Source organism: Homalodisca vitripennis, chromosome 4, assembly GCF_021130785.1.
Source record: "Homalodisca vitripennis isolate AUS2020 chromosome 4, UT_GWSS_2.1, whole genome shotgun sequence".
Taxonomy (NCBI): domain Eukaryota; kingdom Metazoa; phylum Arthropoda; class Insecta; order Hemiptera; family Cicadellidae; genus Homalodisca; species Homalodisca vitripennis.
Window position 1 is genome coordinate 45287094 of NC_060210.1, and position 18225 is coordinate 45305318.

Sequence of the window (18225 nt, forward strand, 5' to 3'; positions counted from 1 at the left end):
TTAATTTCGTTAGGGATTGTACATTGTGAAGATTGCATGATATCGAAAAATGAGTAGCGTTTAATTTAATAAAATGTTTAAAACTAGGAGTGAGTATTTCTTTCTTCTTTATGTATACATTATATTAAGTGTTGTACTTATAAAAAAAACGAAATAACACATAATGGGAAGATTATTAGTCAGCTAGCTCTGTATCTTCTAATGAATTACAACTTTACTATTATTTTTATGGACTACATAACATAAAGAAAGTTGCAGTTTATAATTTGTTTACATTTTACTGTACTTAACAAAGTCTGTTACGCTTTACTGTTAACGGATCAGAGTATGATTGAATCAGACATTTTGACAAATTGCCATAAAACCATTTTAATACTACTGCAACATAATGTTATCATATAGTACAAAAACACTTTTTGTAAAAAAAATAAGACTAAACAATCTAGTTTATATAATGAACGAAGAAAACGTATTCTTTTATCCAAACACCTTAAAAAAAAAAAAACAAATTTACACTTATTTATTTATTTATATTTTGACTTAAAAATTCAACATTCACTGCAGACAAGATTGATGTCACTTTTACCAGTGTTCCATGCCAAATCTCGTCATGATCCACTTAATACTCACTGTATCCAAACTTGTTGAATATTTAGTGTATTGTGTTCAGGCTAAAATGGTCTTTTTTAAACTCTAGGTTAAGATAAAAAAATATACATAAATAAAAAGACCAACGCAATTTACCTAGATATTTGCGAATTCCTCATTAAAACAGTATTGTCATGCCGTATAACTAGCAATATAAGCATCTGCGTTATATACTATTAGTTAGTAAAAATGTTAGTTATTGGTTAATATAGTTCTGCTCATTGTAAAAATTTGTATGGAACATATGGACGGGTGAATCGAGATTGGGGCGGTGCTGGAGGCTGGGGCTTCGAGAGTTTAGCTGTAGCAGTAGCTGGGTGATTTTAATAGTAGCTAGTATGTAGTACAGGCTGTGAGCTTCTAAAGGTTTGGTTACCCAGAGCTATTGTATTATAAAGACTCAAGAGGTCATGAGGCCATGTGATTCAGGTTTTATAGGTGCCTCAACACCGTTAAACCCGTAATTTTATGAACTACGAAAGTAATTTACATTACTCTTGTGATTAGTGAATCAGAAGGTCTTAATTGCAGGTTAAAAAGGTTGACAATTATTTCATCTAGATTCCATGTAAAACATCGCACAATGAACACTGATAAGTCGTAATAATTTAATCACCTTCGAGTAAAGTGTTTCGAGTGCAGCACACAGACGACGCGATACGTAGAACTTAAAAACGTACTTATTTTTTACTATTTTACTATCACATTTTGAGGTGTAGCAGACTAAACTTGCATGAATTGCTTTCAATATTGGCCGCTAAAGATACCAAACAACAGTTGTTGCATTACTATGAATGGGGAATTTAGCAATACCACTGGGCAAAATTAATATATCATTTTCAGAAATTAATAGCAAGCGGACATTAAAATTTGACATACACATAGTTTGTTAGGTTTGGAAAAATTTTTACGAAATTAAAAGTTTATCACAAACTAATAGGTGCATAATTACTAATATATATATATATATATATAAATTAAAGTTCATTAGTAGAAGTTTATCACGTTAAATTTTTTAGATTGAACATAATAAAACACCAAGTGGGTTATATATATATATATATATATATATATATATATATATATATATATATATATATATATGTGTGTGTGTGTGTGTGTGTGTGTGTTAGATAAACACTTAATGCTTATTTAGACAACAACTCGATATCATTGTGAATTCACTACCTTTTTAATATTTTTAAAATTATAACGTTTCCTTAGTGGTCCTTTCAGTTGTGTTTCAAGCGCAAGTAACAATTAATTTTGTAAAAAACTAGACTTTATTAGCCAAGTAAGTAAAAGTTGCTAGAAATAAAATTATTTAAAATTTACGTATTTTGATTAAGGGAATTATAGTGTAAACTAAATATATAGTAAAAAATGAGGGCGTAATAACGAGATATTTATTCAACTCTCTTAGTGTTCCTCTTCTCTTAAGTGTAATCTATTTCACATACCAAAATTTGTATTGATATAAACTTGACAGCAACAACTGCGATGTCCAGTATCAGTACGTGCAGTCTGGCGACCCCGGAACTCGCGCGTTGTCGGCACCGCGCAGCGATAGACTGACTTAACTGTCCGTCTCCCGTCTTCCCACAGTTGCAACCCTCCCTCTCCCTCTCCCACTCCTCATAATTCATAAATCACAACTGCTCGCTTGTTGCTGCTTTCTCATGTCGGCAACCACTTCTGCGCGATTTCGCTGGTCATGTGTTATTTACAGCACCCAATTTTTCATAAAAATGATAACAATTGAAAACGTAAATTAAATTTACCACTGACAACCAAACCCCGATATATTACGTGATGATTTCGGCCGAACAACCCTTAAAAAGGTGGTTCAAAGATTAATCTCTAATAAATTTTACAATTGCCTATAAATACGTACAATTCAATGACTGACTAATGATTAATCTTAAAATATAGCTTCAAATGTTACTAAACATTTGAACCAAAACACATTTATTTTACACAATTCAAATAATATTCTAGCTAATTAACCAAATGTAAAAAGGAGCAAGATCTAACTATGTACAGTAACATCATGCAAATTCATTAAAACACGATCTTAGTATATTGTGAAGAAAAAAGAAAAGAAAATATAAAAGACCTTTTTATGGAGAAAACACACAATGAAAAACCCTTTAATATAATATTCGTATTATTGAATATTAGTTCAACAACTTAGAATTACTGTTATGATTAAGCAATGATGTTACCTAATAATATCTACTAACATTGTTTTCAAAACAATTCTGCTTTACTATTGTCTTTTTTAAGTGTATTTCATGTACAGTGGATGGAATAAACATTCATTCATTCATTCAAAATATCTACTAAGCCATTTAGTAATCTTTGATGACTACAACAAAACATTCCGAGGTTTATGTATATCACTACAAATAATGCAGCTTTTAACCCAATGACGTATTTATTTAAATTGTATTTAGTTATTTAACCCTTTGCTTTAAAGTAGCCTTCGTTGAGGTTGCATACAACATTTTAAATATACAGTTTATTTTTTTATCAAGATGTCCTGCGGACAGATAGGCAAACACAATCATAAGGAAAATATCTTTTTACATCCCCCAGCAGACAAAAGAGAAACTGTGTCAGCTTATTGAGTGATAGGCTTTGACACTCAGCTAATTCCATGATTGGATATGCACCATCATAGAACTCATTGTTGTGAATGCGGAATTAAGTTTACTGCAAAGTTTACAGATAAAATTTTCCTCGAGGTACTTGTCACACGACACATTAACATTTTTGTTAATTAAGTTGGGTGTCATATCAGTGTTTAAAAAATAGAAGTCTACACACCAAGTTACCAAAAGATTGTGTATCTGCTGAGGTAGTTGGCAACACGTTTAATACGTTACTTGTTAAAGTCTTATATGATTGTACTCAGTTTTTTACAATTTATTTATTCTGCTATTTTGTCGTGCCATCATTGTTACTGAGACCATTATAAAAATGTTCACTAACTTTCATCCAAATCCTATAGAGTGACATGCACCCTAATCACTCAGTGTTACATATTATGTAGACGTGGATTCAGGTCGTTTTTTGTGGATAGACAGACAGAGACAGACAAATAAAATTTTTCCCTGGAGAGATATGCTTCGCTAACGTTTAGCCAATAATTACTACCCAATTTAAAAATGTATTTTACTTATCCTCGTCAACCAATCACAGGGCCGCAGCAACATCTATAAAATACGATAACTTTGTGGCAATCATAGGAAGTATCTTGAAGTTATGCTTGAGTGAAATAATAAAGTGTACAACTCTTTTATAAAGAAATAAATATATAGTAAAATCGTGTTTGTGTTTTGTGCAACACCTACAAAACAATTGGTCAAATGTAAAAGAAAATCGCAGATTATTTTTTGGAATCAGCTTTATTACCGCAGTCCCACACCCCTGTTAATACACTCTGTCTAACCAGGACTATAAGCACAAGAACTTCCACATCATATACCTTTTTAATGGAATGACGAATAACGATTATCCTACAAAGAGAGTTTTACATTCTTGATGGTCGATTGAACAGTGCCATTAACACGTGTGAACAATGAACAAACTCTTCTTATGTTCAAATATTTCTAGCATTTTAGACTCCTCACGCAATCAGTTCTCTTTATTACAAGCCTAATGATAAGCATTTATACTTTTACTTCTATTAGTGGGTCACATTACATTGCATAGTCATCCGAAACTCCACATTGTAGAGCGCTTCTATTTATGCAATGTGGAGATACTAGAAATATGTCCTCCTCTTAATAGATATTTTCGTATTATCCCTCATAGAAATAATAATTACTGCATCAAAAACTTTTGCAGGAAAAATCGTAGATGGGAAGAGAAGCATGTTGCCTAATTACAAGACGAGAGCTGGAAGTATAAACAACCTCTGGCTGTAACATGGAGGTATTTAAAGTCAAGAAAATCCTTCAGCGAATTGACACAATGGATGCAGACCTCTCAAGAGGAATCGCCTATATCTTCAAGAGTGCAACGCCACCTTATCCTATACTCTGTAAGGATAAGATCTAAAATATTCTGCACTCGACATAATGATGCTAAATTCAAATAATCCATTAATATTGAAAGGGATAATATAACTTTTGTCTAAAAATTAGCCACGAAGTAAGGTGTATTTATAACAGTTATAACTCAGAGCATGAAAGTCGCACATAGTTGCAATGTTATTTTTATTTATGTCAAATTTCTACAATAATGCGTAGAGATAAACGTTCAATTCACAAATATGAATTGAAGAAACTGTGTAACTGAATTAAAATAAAATATCTTGCCTCCAGGAGAACGAATCTCAATCCAGATTCTTTCAGGAAAAGCTTTTCTAGCTATATTTGAAATAAAATACATTTTTTGCGACACTAAACGAAGGAACATCCTGCTGATGCACCTTCCTCGAACAGTATCTCATTAGATGTACACCATCGCAATAAAAACATTCTTTCGCGTGTATCTTAGTCCAGTTTGTTATATTTTAGATCCATTAAGTAAATGTTATTAAAGTATCTTATTTCTGTAGTACCTATTAAAATTTTCTAGTTTTTAATCTCATGGAAATTGTATAAATAATAGTTTTACCACACTATAGAATCACTGTCCCAATGTAAAATTAGACTATTTTTAGTATTTTTAACATACGATAAAATAGTAGTTAATGCAACATTTCTTATTCAAAGCAATAACGTATACACAAAGTATGTAAACTGGAACATAGGATTCCGTTGGGCTAGTTGTTAGAAGGTCTTGTTTGGATATGGAAGATACAAATAAATAGACTGAGGTATGGTTGACCTCCTTGTTACAATACACGGACTAGGTAGAACCAATAGCATGCAATCAGTATTGATGTTCCAAGCTGACGTCAAACTCTCCAATGCATGGCTAAACTAGTATGTTGAGATCTATGGAGGAAGAAATCTCTGGGTGTGATCAAGGTGAAAACGACACTTTAATATAGTAATTTATTTTTTCTGAAGAATCAGTTTATATGTTGCAAAGAAATAAACTCATAGATAATTTTATTTCAAAATGTGCCATAGCAAATTCAAAGTGTATTACCCATAGAAATGCTCAATAGGCGTATCCAGAGTGGGGGTTGTGGGTTGTAACCCCTCCATTGATACAAAATTCAAGGTATATTTTTACATGTGTTAAACTGAAAGTACATTCGTAGTCGAACAATGCATCATAGTTCCGTTTTGTTTGAAGTGTGTTGATTTTTTATAACAACTGACGTAGAGTAAAACACTCAGGCTTTGTATTTTTCTAAAATTACGATTCCGTCTGCGACCCATGGGGTTTAACAAATTACAATAAAGATCTCACTTCCTGCGCTTCGGGCGAGAGAGACAGCGAGCAATGGCAATCACCGCTTGTCTACCAGTCATCGTGTATTTAGAAGTCCAAAGAAAGCTGTCCGAATCATTTCAAAATTGAACTTCAGAGATTCATGCAAAACCACCTTCAGGGAGCTTGGATTGCTGACTTTGCCCTGTCTCTATATCCTGGAGGTTGTTCTGTACTGCCGTTCTAAGTGTAACTTGGTTCAAGGCAGGGACGTTCACCAGTACGGGACTAGAGGCAGGGACAACTTCCGCGTTCAACAACACAGAACTGCAGCATTCGAACGTTTGCCGTCTGAGGTTGGTGTCAAGCTAATCAATAAGCTCCCTGAAGAGATCAAACAATTGAATGACCAAAAAAAATTTAAAACTCGACTAAGACATCTTTTGCTGTCGGGGGTGTTTTACTCGGTTGACGAGTTTATGGAGAGCCGCTGGGACGAAATTCAAAACTAACACCACCAATCCTCTGGTTCTGGTGTGGCAGTGGCAGGATTGTCTGGTGAGAATGAAGATGAGAGTGAATGAGAGAACCATGTGACTGTGTGCGTGAGTGAATGAAGTTTAGGCCTACCTTTTTACTATTTAAATATTTATTTATGACGTTTGTATGCAATTTTATAATTGTTACCGCAATAAAAATATTATTATTATTATTATTATTATCTCTTTGAACGGCTAATCTGTAATAGTCTTAACGTAGTTCTCATTGCTTTAGTTGTTTAGCCTTTGCTAGTAATATATTAGAGACTTTTCTTATTAATGAATACCGATAGTTGTAGTACTAACAATAATAAAATAAAAGTACAAAACCTTTTCATTGCGGATTTTACCATTTAGAAATATCATAATTCTTAAAAGTGATTACATTTTACTAGTTATTATTACACTTCTCCGGTATTGTTTCAACTCAAATTGCGTAAGATGTATACAATATTATATGCTTAACAAAACGTGTTTTATTCTTGACTTACCTATAAAAATAAAATAATGAACTTTCAAGTTTTTGGTGGTGAACTTCTGATATATATCTGAGGTTATGAGATAACCCATTTAATTTGTTTTATAACATATTTTAATCAAATGTTCACAAAAACTCTTTGCTACGGCATCACAGCATACGTTTGTTTCACTTAAGCTTGTTATGTGACAACTACTACTGTGAATTGGATGCTGTAATAAATGAGTCAGTTTTTAATATTTGTAAGTTTATCTTGTAAGTCTTAAAAGTCTCCCTCTACTTGACATTTGTTTACGACCCTCGCGTTGCAGAATCATCTGACTGCCAAAAGAGAGCAGGCATGACAGAAACACGTGCTCCTTAAATTCATACACTAGACATTTTTAACGATTGCCCTTGATCTTTATTCACTATCATAGAAAAGCGGAGTTTACCGGGAATTCTAGTCTTCTAAATCGAAACAGAAAATCTGCAGGAATCATGACACTACGGATCATAAAGATTGTTATACCTGTCCCATAGCCAATGGATATGGTAGCCTCTAAGGCTTTTCCGTGCAGTCTTGTACTATTGCTTAGTTTATGAGGGATCTCCGTACCAAATTTATTCTAGTTCTAACACATACAGTGAGGGAAATTCCTGGTGGGTTAAGATTTCGGAGAAACTAAGTAAGTGTGAGAATTCATCAGCTACTAGAACACTGTAATGTGTATTCTCATGTTTACGAGCATAAATTACACTGTAACATTAGACCAAGGTAGGATGACTTAATACAAGCTTTAACTTCGTCAAATCGTCTCAAATACATAAATATATGTTCGATGAAACAAACTTATAATCCATGGGTTTCCTCTTGGATTCAATTACATCTGCTGCGATTTGAAGGATCCTTCTGAGGAAGGATCCATAATGTTTGAAAAATATGATACGTATACCTTGTCAAACAGTTCCAAATCTAAATAAATTTTGAAACTATTTTGATATGGTGTAAAAAATAACAATATTGTTTTAGTTATTTACATAGTTCTGGAGTTGTAGACCACGAATGTTATTTAGGTGTAGCAAAAAATAACGCGAATCCATTGTATTGTTATGTTGCCTTATGTTATTTATGAAATGCGAATCGTTCACATTTAGTTCCTTTAGATCGTAATGTACTTGTGGTTGTTGCATATTAACAATTAATCAGTTGTGACAACATGGACTAAAATTTTCCATTTGTGCCTCTGCAAAATGAAATGCGCCACAGCGCATGAAAGTTGTTCAAATGAACTTGAGTATGAGTATCAAACTTTCATAAGACTACTCATTCTTCAGTAGTCTAATGAAAGCAAGTAATCGTTCTAAGTGTGGATTTCTTCGAATATTGTTAAGTATGGTCTGTGTTCCATATGTCCGTAAAATACCTAAACAATCTCCCCGACTTGTATTTCTGCTCTGCCCAGTCACCAACATACAAAAATACACTTATAAAACACATAATTTTGAAATGTGATTTACATTATTAGTTTACGCTAAAAAATATAATTAATTCATTTTCTCTACAAACATTAATAAAAAATAAACGCTATTCTTTTATTAATAAACTACGCACATTCGTTCACACATACTGACTTCAGATCCAGCACCTCCAGATACTTCAGCAGCTCAACAGAGTGAAACTGGACACCAAAAGAGGAGGTATATTGTGAGCATTTGTGGATTACAATCTAACCATTGATTATCTAAACAGTAGGACAAAACTGAGTATGCTGATAATGAAAAATTACTTTTATATTGAACGCTTTGGGTAGAAACAGGGATTAACTAGTTAATACAATCAAAAACAACGTGAAGTCACAAATGCGCTATTGACCACAACGCTTCGGGAATGATCTTTTGTTAAATATTATACTCGTATGTGGTAGCTTAGTGATAAGCGCCAGTTATAACTATCGTGGAGGAAACCCGATAATTTAAATTGATTTCCATTTAAACAGGTCACCGATTGACAAGGTTGAATCATTTAAGGTTAAGGTCTAACCTTAATACTACTAGGTTACTTAATAATTACTGTTATAGAGCTATAAATTACAACGTACATTTTGAACTTTTTAAAACTGATTTATTTGTGGCATATTTGACTTTTTATCATTCTTAACACCTCCTGCGAGTGGCAACATTTTCCTCCACACAATATCATAGAACATTTCTATCCTGGTTCTGCATCATAATATTGGAAATCCCCCAGCTTTTCAAATGGCAAAAGGGTTTTGTATTATATTTGCATCAATGCCTTCTTGGCTATCTCAAAAGGTACTGGCGTCATATCATACCCACTTGCAGACGGGATATAATGTCCTGAACATTTTATATACAAGGATATGACAATAACTAAAGACTTGTTGCATGTTATCTGTAATTTGTTTCAAAAATACATGTTGCTTTTGGCCGAGGCTACTGTGATGAACAAAACCACACGATATTCTCCTGTTAGAATAGGCATAGAGTATTATCTGACAAAATATTTAATTGTTCACAAATTATACATCATTTTTTGGACCATTGTATAAAATGGGAAGGTCATTGATAGACCGAAAGATACTTGGCCAATCTACATTAAGAGGAATTTAGCACTCTTTAACTTTATACAAGTAATTTTCTCTCAAAACTCTTATTTTAGAACGTAAACACTTTTCTACTTGTTTACGTAACTTATTTTAAAAGTATGCACTTTAGATGAAAACTAAAGACTAGATATGAATTGTTTGTTTCTTCAAAATGAAATATCTCTTATAGTTCTATGACTAAAATGAGGATCTAAAAACGTTTGAAATTTGACATTTATTGGGCATTGGGGTCAAACTAAAGGTAATTTAACTACAGCTAAATTCTAAATAAACACCATTTTAAATTTTAGTGGTAAAACGCACAAGGTATTTGGTACTTGAGGATCCTCCCATTAACGAATGTTGGGTGTTATTCCACAAGAATAGTGATAAACATCAAACACTTTATGTCTTTAGTGTAAAGGGAGATATCGCATTTTAAAGGTATAACTGATGCGCTTCTAAATACTTTAAAGTTTATCTTGTAGTTTTTACTTTTTGAAAATGGGAATGATGAAGAACAAAATATTCCAATTTTTTCTGTATGACCATTAGTAATTAAAAAAAAATTAAAGTCATTTTAGTTATACTATTTAAAAAATGAGAAACCTTCCTAAAATCTGATTAAAATCAAGATTAGTACAATCAGCTCTTAATATTTTCTTATTGTTACATAATTAGTATTTTTTAATAAGTTTAATTACAATTAAACTTATTAAAATTTATGGTTTAGTATTTTTGCTGTAATATTCCGCTCTTATGTAGGTAACAATAACATATCCTTTCTCAATACCATTGCATATTTTGACTGCTGGAGTACCTCTCTCAATTTATTATCAATATTCAGTATCATTGACACTTAGAGCTCCTTATGATTGATTTATCAGCAGGTCACATTATTAGTTTACTTTGTGTTAGTTTCTCTGCTAAAACCTTGTTTATTTTTCAAGAGCCTTTAGTTTATCAATTTACATGCTTTTTGTGTGTTTTATTGTTAATTATAGTGTTTCTTCATACACAAATGAAAAAGCATTCCAAATTTTAATGGTGTTAGGTAAAAATGTTTTCAGAACTACTCAGCTGCAGCGTATCCCTACGCTGAAGGCTATCCAGACAGAGAACCTCAATCGCGAATGGTTTTTCAGAGATTTGCATGTTGTATGCAAAAAGTTATAGAGCATTATAAGTTTTGGCAGATGTTCACTAAATCCAATTGACTCTTCCTGGAGAGTTGCTCTTGATTTAGGTTTGAGCCAAATGTCACTGTTGTGGATTTTGAAAGACAATAAAATGCACCCATACAGGTTATCGCTACACCAAGAGTTGCATACATTCATTGAATGCATTTTTGGGTGTGGGCTAGAGAAATGTGTCAACAAAATGAACACTTTTTTAAAAATGTACTGTGGTGTGAAGAGGCAAATTTCCGCAATTGCAAAGTAAACCGCCACAACATGCGATATTGGGCCTATGAGAACCCACTCTGGAAGCAGTAAGTTGATAATTTGAGGTACTGGACTTTGAATGCCTGGTATGGCATTGTTGGTAACGAAATTATAGGTCCCTTTCTTTTCACACAATACCTTGTTGCAGACTTAAACCAACTTTTTCATTAATCACCTGCCTAACTTACAAGATTTTTTTGAGAAGTCTTGGAAAATATGTGGTTTATGCACGATAGGGCACCACCTCTCATTACGCCAACAACGTTAGACAAAATATCAATGAACAATATCCTAGAAGATGGATCTCAAAAGGTGGTCTTGTCAACTATCTTCCATTGTACACACCTCCTGATTTGACATGCCTGGATTTATACATATGGGGGTATGTTGAAAGATATAATGAACACTACATTACCAACCACAGGCGAAGATATGGAGTGCTGTAAATATGAACAGTAGCCAAGATGTGTTGCGAGCAGTAGACAACTTCATTTCCAGAGTAGAACTGTGTTTAAAAAATAATGGATTGCAGTTTTAGAACCTCTATTTGAATAAAATAAGTTGAGTAAAATGTTTGGTATTTTTTTAATGTTCATTTATAAATTACAATTTGTATTGCTTTAAAGTTTTTCAAATCGTTAAGAATAAACATGAGTTTTAGACCCGTACAACAGTATTTTGTTATACTGGTACCTTTGACTTAATAGTACCAGTCTTCTTAACAATACATTAATATTCAAAATGTTTTGTTTTCTTATATTGTAAACATTTTTCAAGCAGTACAAATTATGGCTAAGGTATAATAAAACATTGAAAAGATTACTTCAAAACAGATTTCTGCTTATTTTTTAAAAACCATAGGAAACATGAAAAAAGTTTATATACTCATTTTTTTGTCTTTAAAATACCATATTAACAGCAAGCACTCATGTGAACACTCCATTTTTTGTTGCATGATAGTGTTTTATTTTAAGCGAAAGTGTACGATAGTGTAACACAATTTATAAGATTGTCTATCAAGGACAAGAATTGTAATGTCTGAAGTCAAATTAAGGTTATCACATCATAAAAAAAACCAATGTTTTGGAGGTCAATGACCAAAGTTACACTAAAATACCTTGGAAACATTACGTGAAAAACATATTTTTGCATATTTTCAAAAACCATTGCAGATACAAAAAGAATTTAAACACAAACTTTGAAATGATGTAGAACATTATTCATGTTACTATTTAAACATTTTGACACATGAATTTTGAATTTTTCAAAATTTGAGTTGAGGGTCAACACTAAATAATCTTTAAAGTAGTCATGTGGCATATCAGCATATAGCAGAGTTTCTCGTGAGCATGAAATTGGAATCAGAATAAACAAAACTCAAGTAAATTTTTTTAATACAGAGTGTTCCTTAAATTTCAACATTAAAAAAAACGACCGCCATTTGGAACTAATTAAGATAACTGAATTCTGTTTTCACAAATGAGTTCCTTATAACAAGAGGTTTTAAATTATGATTTGCCCTATGCTTATATTTTAAAATCTTTAGATTCAAACACTCGATTCTTAAGAATACATTGAAATTTTCGTTCTGACACGCCTTTTTTCTCTGGTCGACTGGATTATCTACCTATATCTTTCATATGGTGTCGCTGTTTTGTGGCCATGATTCAATATAAAATACAAAAACAAAATATATCTTTAAATTACAAATAAAGCTTTAAGAACCATATCCAATTAAAGCAGACAGTTTTCATGCAGAGAACTATTTTGAGAGAGCAATCTCTTAACATTCCTTGCCATACACGTTCTATATATAGCTTTGTTTTTATTTAATTACATTATAAATTTTTGTGATGTGTCTGAAGAAGATATCTTGGATATCGAAAGGCCTCACAAAACAATAAAATGTATTAAATATTGGTTTTATGTTTTTAATGTAATTTAACAGTGACCAATATAAGCTCCATCTACAGCATAGCTTTGTTTGTTCGGAAGATTATTAATCTTTGTGACACTGCCGTCTGTAATGAGCACCACCTCTGCAATGAATTAAATCTTAAAATTCCAAAACATAGGGCCATGTTTTTCAGAAATCAGCTCGTTTATTATGGAATCAGATTTAAACATTCATTGCGGCTGAGGCAGGATAGCGGGGATGCTTTTGGGAAGGGATTAAGGAAACTTCTCTTGTCAAAAACCCTCACAGTATTGAAGAGTTTCTGACTTAACAACAAAGGCTGACAATGAGCATGTAAATATTTAGATATAAAAACATATTACAATTTAAAAACTTATAAACTAAAATACAAGTAGAAAATGTAACAAATAAAAAACTTTTTATAGAAAATTGATGCTCTTGTACAGTGTATACTGTTTTAAATAAAAACAATTTGAGTTTAAGTTTAATTTTGGAACACTCAGTACATAGATTTTGATGAACTTATTTTCAATAGACTCCATAGGGTTTTATGAGGAAATCACTTTCTTTTATTTCAATACACCAAAAACCATTTTCCCGCTATAGATTAAGAGTGGTCTGCCTCACCCGGTGTGTGTGTGTTTATATATATGAAACAAACACAAACATCCAAAGTTTTATATGGTTTGACTAAAACTTAGATTTTAGTCCTATTTCCAGAAACAACTCAAACTATAAAAGGAGCTTAAAACAAACAAGAAGATTCAATCAATGATTATTTATTGCTATAATGAGAAACAAATTCATGAAAATAGAAGTAAGATATATAAATATATAATTATATATCAAAACTGATTGTTTTTCAGAAAGTGTGTGTGTGAGTGTATATACATATATGCTATAGAATAATCTATAATGAATGAAAATATAGTTACACTAAAAGTATTTAACAATGCCTAAAAATGAACACATTTCTTAAAATATTACTATACAACAACATTAACAACAATAATGTAAATGATTTTGAATAGGTATGTAAACATGACAGATTAGAAGATAACATGGAAAACCCTTTCACTGATCCTGCTCTTGTAAATAAAAAATTCAAGATTTAAATAATACATTTAAATTCTTAAATATTAATGTAAATTCAAAGTATATTTAAGAACATATTATTTATTATGTATGTTCTTAAATAAGTATGATAAATTACTTTAAGAGAACCTATTTCTCTTAATAGTAACTTAAGAGAAATGTTATGTATTAAGAGAAATGGAATTTGTATTTTTATTGCATTTAATAAAAATGCAAATTGTTACTAAAGCATTCTTTCTGTTATATTGATACTGAAAATTTAAGTTAAAAGTACAAAATATTGTGTTATCTATACATGGTTTCAGTTAAATTGGTGTTATTTTTTAATTAACTAGCTAAATGTCAATTTGAATTACATAAATTAATGTTTTTTTGAAATCTTTACTAAGTATGCACAGTGGAGATGTGTATTTCAAATTAAGCAACCATAAAAATGTGTTCACTTGATATTAAAATACTTGTATCTAAAACAATAAAAGTACAGCAACAAAATATATTATTTAATTTACAATACCAAATTAAAATAAAGAACTTGAAACTTAATCTCCTAGCGGTGAGGTTGCATGCAAAATTTACAGTCCACAGATTAGATCTTTCTAGAGATATAAACATCAAACTATAGTAAAATAATAATAACAATAAATCTTTTACTCCATAAAACATTTTTACGAGAAATGTATCGGAATCGTCAAATTTAGAAAACTAAAATTTTCCATTCATTCTACCAAGTATCTTTCATACATACATTTTTTGCAGTCACTCTCTTCCATTCATTCGAACTGTACCATTCTAGTCCCTAGTTAGTCTGTCAATCGAGTCTACCAATTGAATGCCATAAACTTGTCTGTGTGTAAAAAGCGTTTGCAACTAAAGTTGATTTCAGACAAGCTTTAATGCTTTCAGCATTGGGGCATTCTTTAGTGAATTTGGTAATCTGTTGAGAAAGAGAATTCCTGCCTGGGAAAGCAGTTCAAAACGTTCAAACAGTACAGTCCTGTGTGACCCAGTTCGATATTTGTTCCTGCTTCTAGTTACATAAGAGTGTATGTCGACTTCTTATAGCATTACATTTACATTTTTTTTTAATGACAGGTTTCTAAAATATAGAGGCAGGGTAATGTCAACATTTTTAGGTCTTTGAAACTTGCTTACACGACTCTCTAATGCGCAGTTTGGCAATTATTTGGATCGCTTTTTTTAAGAATGCAGATTCTTGAGAAATTTGAGTTTACGCAACCTCCCCACACAGATAATCCATAGGATAGATGTGGGTAGATTACTCCATAGTATGCCATCATCAGTATCTGGGTCAGATAGTACTCGGATAGTTTTGTCAAAACATAGATTCCTGAGGATAGTTTTGAGCAAACATTGCCTACATGACAGTCCCACATCAACCCTTGGTCAAGGTGTATTCCAAGGAATTTTGTTGTGCAGACCTTTTTAATCTCAGTATTGTCCAACAATACTGTAGGACTTTTTTATCACACAAACAGAATTTTCTGAAATTTGACTTTGTTGAATTGGTTCAGAGATTGAGTTCAATAAAGTGTGAACTGTGTTGTTGAGCTCAATAAATGCTACTTTTTCCAGTTCTTCGATCGAATTTGCGTTGAGACAGAGAGTCGTGTCATCTGCATACTGGACGAGTCATCCTTGTTGTACAGATGAACTGAAAACTCAGTGTTGCTTGCATAAAAATAAAGCTTGATGTATATATATATATATATATATATATATATATATATATATATATATATCAGTTCGTTCTTGAGATGTTGTCAGAAATTACATTTTTAAAGCCACTCGAGTGAAGTCCACTATGTTTTGTGAACTGGTGCCATATATCACATGCACAAGTAGACAACCTTGTAAATTTTCACAAAATTTGAAGAAAGTGAATTTTGTGTGCAGATTACATTTTACATAAAAAATCCATCACTGAAACTAAGGAAAGATTTGATAAATTCTACAGGGACTTGGCTCTTTCAATTTCAATGGTTAAGAAGTGGTTTACAGAGTTCCGTTGTGGTCGTACCGGCACTAGTCACCCAAAATAAAGGTCGATAAAATCCATGAAATGATATTGGATAATCAGAGAATGAAAGTGTATGAGTTGGCTGTAGGTATCTCAACCAAACGGGTACATCACATTTTACACGAATATTTGGACATGATACAGATGGGTGCCACAATTACTCACACTCGACCATAAGCGCAATCGTGTGACCACTTCAAAAGTGTTTAGCAATGTTCAGTTGTAGTAATCCGAACAAGTTTTAGTGCTGTTTTGTAACTGTGGACGAAACATGGATCCATCACAACAAGCCAGAGACCAAGGAACAATCGAAACATTGGGTAGCTCGGAATGAACGTGGACCAAAGAAGGCCAAGGTGAGTCTGTCAGCCAACAAGGTCATGGCCACAGTTTTTTGGAATGTACGGGGTGTCATTCATATTGATTACCTTGAGAAGGGTAAAATGATCACTGGTGAATGTTATTCAAAGCTTTTAAACAGATTTGATGTTGATTTGAAGCAAAATGGCCACATTTGACAAAGACGAAAAGTGCCATTCTCAAGACAATGCAAGTGTGCACACTTATAGTCACGATGACAAAAATCCATGAATTGGGCTAGGAACTGCTACCCTATCCAGCATATTCTCCAGATCTAGCCTCCTGTGACTATTTCCTGTTTCCAAACCTAAAGAAATGGCTGAGCAGTAGGAGATTTGGGTCGAATGAAGAAGTTACTACCAAAACAAATGCCTACTTTTATATCCTTGAGAAAGCTTATTATTTGGAGGGAATAAGAAAATTAGAAAACAGAGAAAGTATTCTCCTGTCTATCTACCCTAACAAATATAATTAATTAATTTTGAAATTAGATTATTAAGAGCAGTTAAACTAATTAAAATACATATTATATATATATTGTAAAACTTGTGGATAGCTCTACAGTGACCATATCTAAATAGAGAAAAAAATGGGTCTATTATCTTTTTACATGCATGATCGGATGCAACTCTCGATGAAACAAAGAAAATTCTAAATCTCTTTCCTATACCCACAAACAATAGAAAAATACATGACAATGGACATCGCCACCTATGACGAGAGATAAAATTGCCGTTCACTAAAGTTTTACAAAACCTTTTCTACAAGACACCTTGGTTGAAGGATCATTCAAATATCTCTTTGTGATAATAGAAGGTCAGTCAAGAAACAGTTTCATCATATAAGGAAAGAACCGCAGTCACTGAAAAGAAGAACTTTAACATTCAGTATACTAAATCTCATATAATCGCTAGTTCATGAATATAAAAAAGGAACTTCCCATGAACCAACAAACCAAACACTCTCATATGTACCCCATTAAAGTAAAGTTAGTAAAGAATGGTGAAGCCTACTTCACAGAAGACGTAAAAGATCTTCATAATTTAATACCTTTTTTCACTGTACATCAATTTTTTTTTGAAAGCAATAGATTATTTTCTATATTTATTTTCCTTTTTCAATGAGATTTACTGCATAAAGGGTTTGGGAGTAAAGGGATATTATATATAAGTATTTTGTGTAGAATGGGATAGTTGAGTGGTAAAACAGTTTTAAAAACATTAACAAAACCAATAAATTAATAAATTTTTTAATAGTAATGAAAATATTCATACAATCATTTTATTATAAAATTAAAATCCCTTATATGAAGCTAATCAATAATAATCATGTTTACAATAATCGTCTAAACTCAGTTTTGTATTTTCCACAAGTTTATAAACATCCATTTTACCGTTTTACAATATAAATTCACTCTCAGAACAGGATGTGAATGTATACTGCTAGCATATTCAAGTTTTCAACTTTATCCTTCTGTTTAGGGCATTCCTTATTGACTAATTTATTTAATGTGAACATTGTTATGTAATTATTTTCACTATAATACCAATTTTTAAATAATGTACAAAGTTTGTTCATGATTATTACATTTTTATTAAACCTCTTTCAATTCTGTATACTTAGAGAAAACTCTTCTTAAAAACATTACACAAATAACTTCAAGTACCCTGAACTAGCCATCAAAAATGTTGTATTAAGTCAACACTGTTAGGCATAAGCCTAGGACCCATACACAATTTGTTTCATGATGTGGCATCAAGAGGACAAAATAAAACGTTACTA

The 18225-nt window shown here is 32.0% G+C and overlaps 1 protein-coding gene across 1 annotated transcript in view; it reads right to left on the reverse strand.

Annotated features, from left to right (window-relative positions):
- Window positions 1–2224, reverse strand: part of LOC124359260 (cell wall protein DAN4-like) — a 33341-nt gene extending 31117 nt beyond the window's left edge. The window contains exon 1 of the mRNA XM_046811866.1: window positions 2109–2224. The gene's annotated coding sequence lies outside the window, so the exon portion shown is untranslated. The remainder of the gene's footprint in view (window positions 1–2108) is intronic.
- Between the last annotated feature and the right edge of the window lie 16001 nt (window positions 2225–18225).